The sequence below is a fragment of the Durio zibethinus genome, chromosome 17 (assembly GCF_047325235.1).
Source record: "Durio zibethinus cultivar Kanyao isolate XHJ-2024 chromosome 17, ASM4732523v1, whole genome shotgun sequence".
In the NCBI taxonomy this organism is placed as follows: Eukaryota; Viridiplantae; Streptophyta; class Magnoliopsida; order Malvales; family Malvaceae; genus Durio; species Durio zibethinus.
Genome location: NC_143178.1, coordinates 12,421,950 through 12,427,996, shown reverse-complemented (window position 1 = coordinate 12,427,996; position 6,047 = coordinate 12,421,950). Strand labels below are relative to the sequence as shown.

Sequence of the window (6,047 nt, the reverse complement as noted above, 5' to 3'; positions counted from 1 at the left end):
ACAAGATAGTTGTCTCTTTTTCAGTGAGAAAAGGTTGTACTTGTGTAACCATATCTTTCCATCTTTGTGCATACTCTTTAAAGCTTTCTATTACCTTTTTTTCCATGTTTTGTAGAGATAGAATATCTGAAGCTAGATCCATGACATGTCGGTATTGTGTAATGAATGCCTTTGTGAGCTCTTGCCAAGAATGAATACGAGTCCTATTTAGTTGAACGTACCATCTGGCTACAAATCCTATAAGATTATCCTAAAATATGTGTATTAACAGCTTTTTATCACGAGCATGTGCTACTATCTTATGACAATATATGGTGACATGAGTCATTAGGCATTTTGTGCCATTATATGTTTCAAATTCAGGGACCTTGAATTTAGGTGGAATGACTACGTCTGGGACCAAACAAAGCTTGGTTGCATCCATGGAGCCATAAAAATTCATTCCCTCTATGGCCCTAAGTCTTTTTTTTAATACTTTCATCCCCTGTTAGGCACTAGTATCTTTTACTTTTTTGAGTGTCTTTATCCCTATCTTTTTTCTCTCATTGGGATTATCCAAATCAGGAACCAAGATTGGCTCAGGTGATTTTTTCATCATAACAGGATTTACAAAATTTTGGAATTGTCCTGGAGCAGGAATGGATATCATTTTTGGATAAAGATTAGAATATCCTCCGAGAGTAAGAATTTGCACTCTGGTTCCTTGAAAAGGTTGGGTTGGTCATGGCTCAAACCCTAGAGGGTAAACAAGATCCACCATCTCTGATGATTGCTCTTGAAAGCTGAGATTTCCTTCCACCATTTTTTCTTTATCAAGTTTCTTGAGATGTTAATTATCTGATCAATATCTCTTTTTAGTTCTTCTTGAGCCTTCTTCATCCCCTCAAATCGACTAGCCTGTTCTTGTTCCATGATTCTTGTTAGAGCTCTAGTGTTGTATGAATGGCAGGTAGGTTAAGTCAAAATTTTTGGTGAGCGAGCTGTTCTTAAACCTTTATTATCATAAATTTTTAAAAATTAGAATGCCATGCATTAAAATTTTTATTTTTTTGATTATTTGTATTGTTGAAAAAAATGGTGCACATGATGTATGAATGTAAATGGGAGATATTTGCTATTGGACAAATTTTAGCACTAAAAATTCTCATTTATTCCATACAACTTTTGTCACATAAGATTTGAGCAAATCTATAGTTCTATGGGATCTATGAAGAACTTTTCAGGAGAAAGATGTTCTAGAACAAATACCTCAATATAGAACTGTATGATATGATTTATGTAAAAAGAAAAAAAAATAAAATTGAGTTAGTGTGTGGTTTGAGATTAAAAAAAGTCTTCTTTGTTTTGTTTTATTTTCATTTTTGTTTGTGTTTTTTTTTATTACACAACTTTTATTCTTACACATTTTCGACTTAGGTATTTTCTAAGAAAAATATGGGCGAAGCTCTACTAAGGTTAACTTCCTAGGCTTATTACATGCCTGGTTCTGTTTGACATGCATCTAAGGGTTCTCAAATTGTTCCTTACTATCGTTCATGCTGGACTAGCAAGGCACCCTTATCCTCACCCATTACAGGCTACAAACGAAAAATGTTTAATTTGAGTGGAAGTATTTCGTTTGCCATTGTGAAGGTTATCACCTCATGAGGAATTGGTACTTTACTTCCTCTTATAAGAGAAGGAGTCCGGGTATAAAGCTCATGTATAAGATGCATCGTGTCATTGTGTATGCATATGTTTCCTAATTTATTGAGAATAATACATACGAAAAACAATAATAAAAGAAATGCATACGAGAATTTTTCTTTATGTTTTTGGTTTGTTTTTTATTTGTTTGGCTTTTTTTTATTGAAAGTAAAAAGAATTTAAAAACTAAATACCGACTAAGACTGTTTAAATTAAGACTTGAGGATAACACGCAGTTAATTTTAGCTTGACTCTCGAAAATAAATGGCATCCCAGCGGAGTCACCAAGTTGCCATAACAGTTTTGGAGTCGTCCGACAAATTTGGAAATGAAAACAAAAAAAATGGGGTTGCCACCAATCTTTTTTGGCTAGGTATGATTGGCCACCTATTAAACTTTATCCATATAATAAGATTTTAAAATTAATTAAAATTTATTAAAAAGATAATTTTAATATATTATTACTAAAAGAGAAGTTAGTATGACTCTTCCAACTTAGATTATAGAACTTGAAATATAAAGGTATTCCAAATTTATTGGACTTCTTTCACTATCATAGCTGCCTCCACATATTTCATAAAAAATAAAAAGACTTTGAATGGCATTTGCTCTAAAAGCGTTGAATTTTTCATACTTCCATTAATACTCATAAGAAGCCATTACTTCTAGTAGTTATAAGCTTGTTCAATAAGCTTCCCCAATAAAGCTCCTCTAGTTGCAGCATCAACAATAGTTCTAGTTTAGTTAACCAAACTTGTAAAAGGTGTGTACTTGAAACCACATTGGCAGCCCATGGTGAGGAAATCTTCAAAGTAAGTCTTTATACCATTCCCATGATTCATAAAGAGGTTCAGAGTCATGTTGCCTAAAATTAGTAATGTCATTCCTCATTCTCATTGTTTTCTTTGCTATGAAAAACTTTGCCAAGAAGTTGTGAGCTAATTCATCATATATAGTAATAGAATTTGGAGGAAGTGACCTTAACCAATTTTTTGCTTTATCTCAAATTGATAATGTAAAAAGTCTAAGGCGAATAGCATCATCAGTAACACCATCATATCTAAATGTATCACAAATCTCCAAAAAATTGACAATATGTGTATTTAGATCTTCATTGGACATACATCCAAATTGAACTGACTTCAAGATCATTAAGATAATGTCTAAATTGATTTCAAAGTTCTCAGCTTCAATTAAGGCATGCTAATGCTTGATTGGATGTTACCCATTTCAAGTATGGCATCATTTCCAAGGGTCCTCAACTCCCAAGGATATACCATACTATCATGCATTAAGAAAACAAAAAGACAAAGAAAAAAAAGGTTTGAATTACAATTATGCATGCTTAGAATCAATATTAAAATTAAACTGTATCAATCTTCGATAATGATGACAAAAACTTGTTTACTATCACAAGTGCATGGATTGTAACAAGCAATAGAGTAGTGAGTAACGTTCATTTTCGTAAAGATTGTAAATATAGTTAATTCTAAGAATCAAAATTGTAAGACTCTAATTATATCCAGACAACTAAAAAAATAAGCAATTAACTATAGTATTATGTAAACAAAAAATTAAATAACTAAGCTAAATTATTCTAAACATGCAAACTAATTAAAGCAGCAACTACCTAAAATTAACTGAACCAAATATTAGAAATTAATAATCAAAATAGTAAATGAATTAATAAGTAAAACAAAAAATTTAAACTATGTAAAATTATAGAAAGATAGTTTAAATATGATGCAGTTAAATAAAGCCTAATGTAATAGCTAAATAATATATGCATAAGTGAATTAAACAACTAATGCAATAACTAAACGTAAAACAACATTAAGAAGTTTGTATGTTAAAACAAAAAATAAATTAATGCAATAACTTAAAGTTGTAAATTAAACAATAACAGAATGCAATAAACTTTTGAAAACTAAAAACTAAAAATTAAGCTCTAATATAATGCAATAAACAAGAAATTAAAGCATAAAGCAATTAAAATCCTAAACTGAAAACTAGAAACTAAAATTTTTAATGAAGAACATAATGTTGTAAACATGCTAATGCCAAAATTGAAAAAGAATTGTAAAACTATGAATTGAATTTGAAGATTAAAACAGAAAATTGTAAATAGCAACTTGAATCGAAACAAAAAATTTTGCAAGAGCAATAATTGAAGTAGAAACTTTAAAAACTTAAACAAGTAATTAAAAAACTTAAAACTAGACTTAAAATTAAACAAATTGAACTTGAAAATTAAATTGTAAAAAAATAACTATTTAAAGAAAACTTAAAGCAATTAAAGAAAATTTAAAGAACAATGAAAGAAAACATAAGACTAAGGATTGGTCTGTCACCCTTAGTCTATGCTCATCTCTAATGCCTAAGCTAGCTATTTATAAAAAAAAAAAAAAAATACAAAGAACCCTAGAAAGGTGTGGTAGCCTTCTTGAATTAAGAAAAGGTTTGTTTTCTTTTAAACTTTTTCAAGCAACTCTCAAAGTCCTAACTTTGAGGTACCTGCAACCTTATTTTGGAAGGACTCTAGTATGGTTAAGTTTTAAGCAACTTAAAGTCTTGACATTTTTAGCTACTTAACTTTTCTTGAGCTTTTCTTAAACTTTAAATCTCTTAAAATTGAAGAATGGTGCATGGTTAAGGCTTTTTTAAGAGAGAAAAATGAATTTCAATTACTTTAAAACCTTTGGCAGCCTTTAATCATCAACTAAGATTTGGCCTTGTATCTTTTAAGCAATTTTTGGACTAAGATTAGGACTTTTTGAATAAAAGAGAATTAGGTCACCCATTTTTTTTTAACAACCCACCAAACCTAAACCTTGTAGTACTTTGGGCTCTTATTTAAACCACCTCTTGGTTTGGGTTTGCCTTGGACACCATCTTGGGCTTATCATGTGACTTGGGCTCCATACTCTTTTACCTCATGCAATCCTATACTAGGTAAGAGTACCAAGTTAACCTAGGATTTTCTAGTCAACCTAGAAAACTTTTCCAAAGTTAGCTTCACCAAGTAGATCTCTTAGTCAAAGTAGGAATTTCAAGTTAAAGTGAAGATTTTCAAGTTAAAGTAAGATATCCTAGCAAAATTAGGAATCCAAGTAAAAGTGGAAAAACCTTCTTCAAATAGGAAAACTAATGGCGTGTTGATCTTTTTCAAGTTAAGGTAGAATTTTTTAAGAATTCTTTAAGATTTAGCAAGATTTCCTCTTTTCTTCAAAATTACCTACACATCATCAAATTAATCACATTAAGAGTAAAAATAATCTTATTTAACCAAGAACAAAGAAAGAATAACTCATTTAAGCACTAAAAATAAGTTTAAATAACTATTTCTATAAGGTTATCAACTAATTGTAAGGAATATAATCCAACTCAAAGGTGTAAGAATCACAAAAGAGCTATAGGACATTCAATTGAGACTTGTGACCAGTTTTGCCAAACACTATAGAAAATGGATTCGTTTCATATTGAATTCTATGAAGATGATAGAGATTAAACGAATGTCAAAGTATTCACAATAGACATGACTTCAAGATTTGTTCTTACAATTTTAGTGGAGAACTCCTAAGCCAGTTATAATTTTTAAGGTTTTTAGTCCTTTTTTGTATTAAAACAATAAGGAAGGAACCATAAAAATACAAAGGTGATGTCATAGCACCATGACTAAAAGGTGATGAGACTTTGAACAATCTCAATGCTGCAAACATAATTGCTGTCAATGGCATGACTTAAAGTAGAATGTGTTACTCTCCGGAGATAGTAGAGAAAACTATAAAGGAAAAACAAAAGTTGAAAAGGAAAAAGGAATCAAGAAGGATTCTTTAATGGTTCTAGACCAAGAATACCAAAAATTGATCTTGAAAAAAGAAGCTTGTGAGTCTTTAAAGTTAATTAAACATAATGAGTATAATGTGATGGAACAATTGAATAAAATGTTAGCTAGGATCTCACTTCTGTCACTGTTATTCAATTTAGAGCCTCATCACAATGCCTTACTGATGGAATTAAATTAGGCATACATATCTCACAATTTATTTGTGGATTATTTAAACAATCTTGCGAAAATCTTATGGTTGCAAATTACATTACATTTAATGATGAGATTCCCTCAAAAGAAATAGGAAGCATTAAGGCTCTTCATGTTACTACCAAATGCAAGAGTCATACAATGGCTAAGATCTTCATTAATAATAGCTCTACAACTAATATTATGCATGTGTCCATTCCAGCTAGGTTACCTGTGGACATGTTCTACATGAAAACTAGCTATAAGATTGTCAAACTTTCAATGGAGCCAAACAAGAAATAATATGTGATATTGATATATTATTACAGATTAGACCATATGA

The 6,047-nt window shown here is 30.3% G+C and overlaps 1 non-coding gene across 1 annotated transcript; it reads left to right on the top strand.

Annotated features, from left to right (window-relative positions):
* The first annotated feature begins 2,473 nt into the window (after positions 1-2,473).
* Positions 2,474-2,580, top strand: LOC149514028 (small nucleolar RNA R71). The gene has a single exon (XR_016329477.1). It is a non-coding gene; the product is annotated as a small nucleolar RNA R71 (small nucleolar RNA).
* The last annotated feature ends 3,467 nt before the right edge of the window (positions 2,581-6,047 follow it).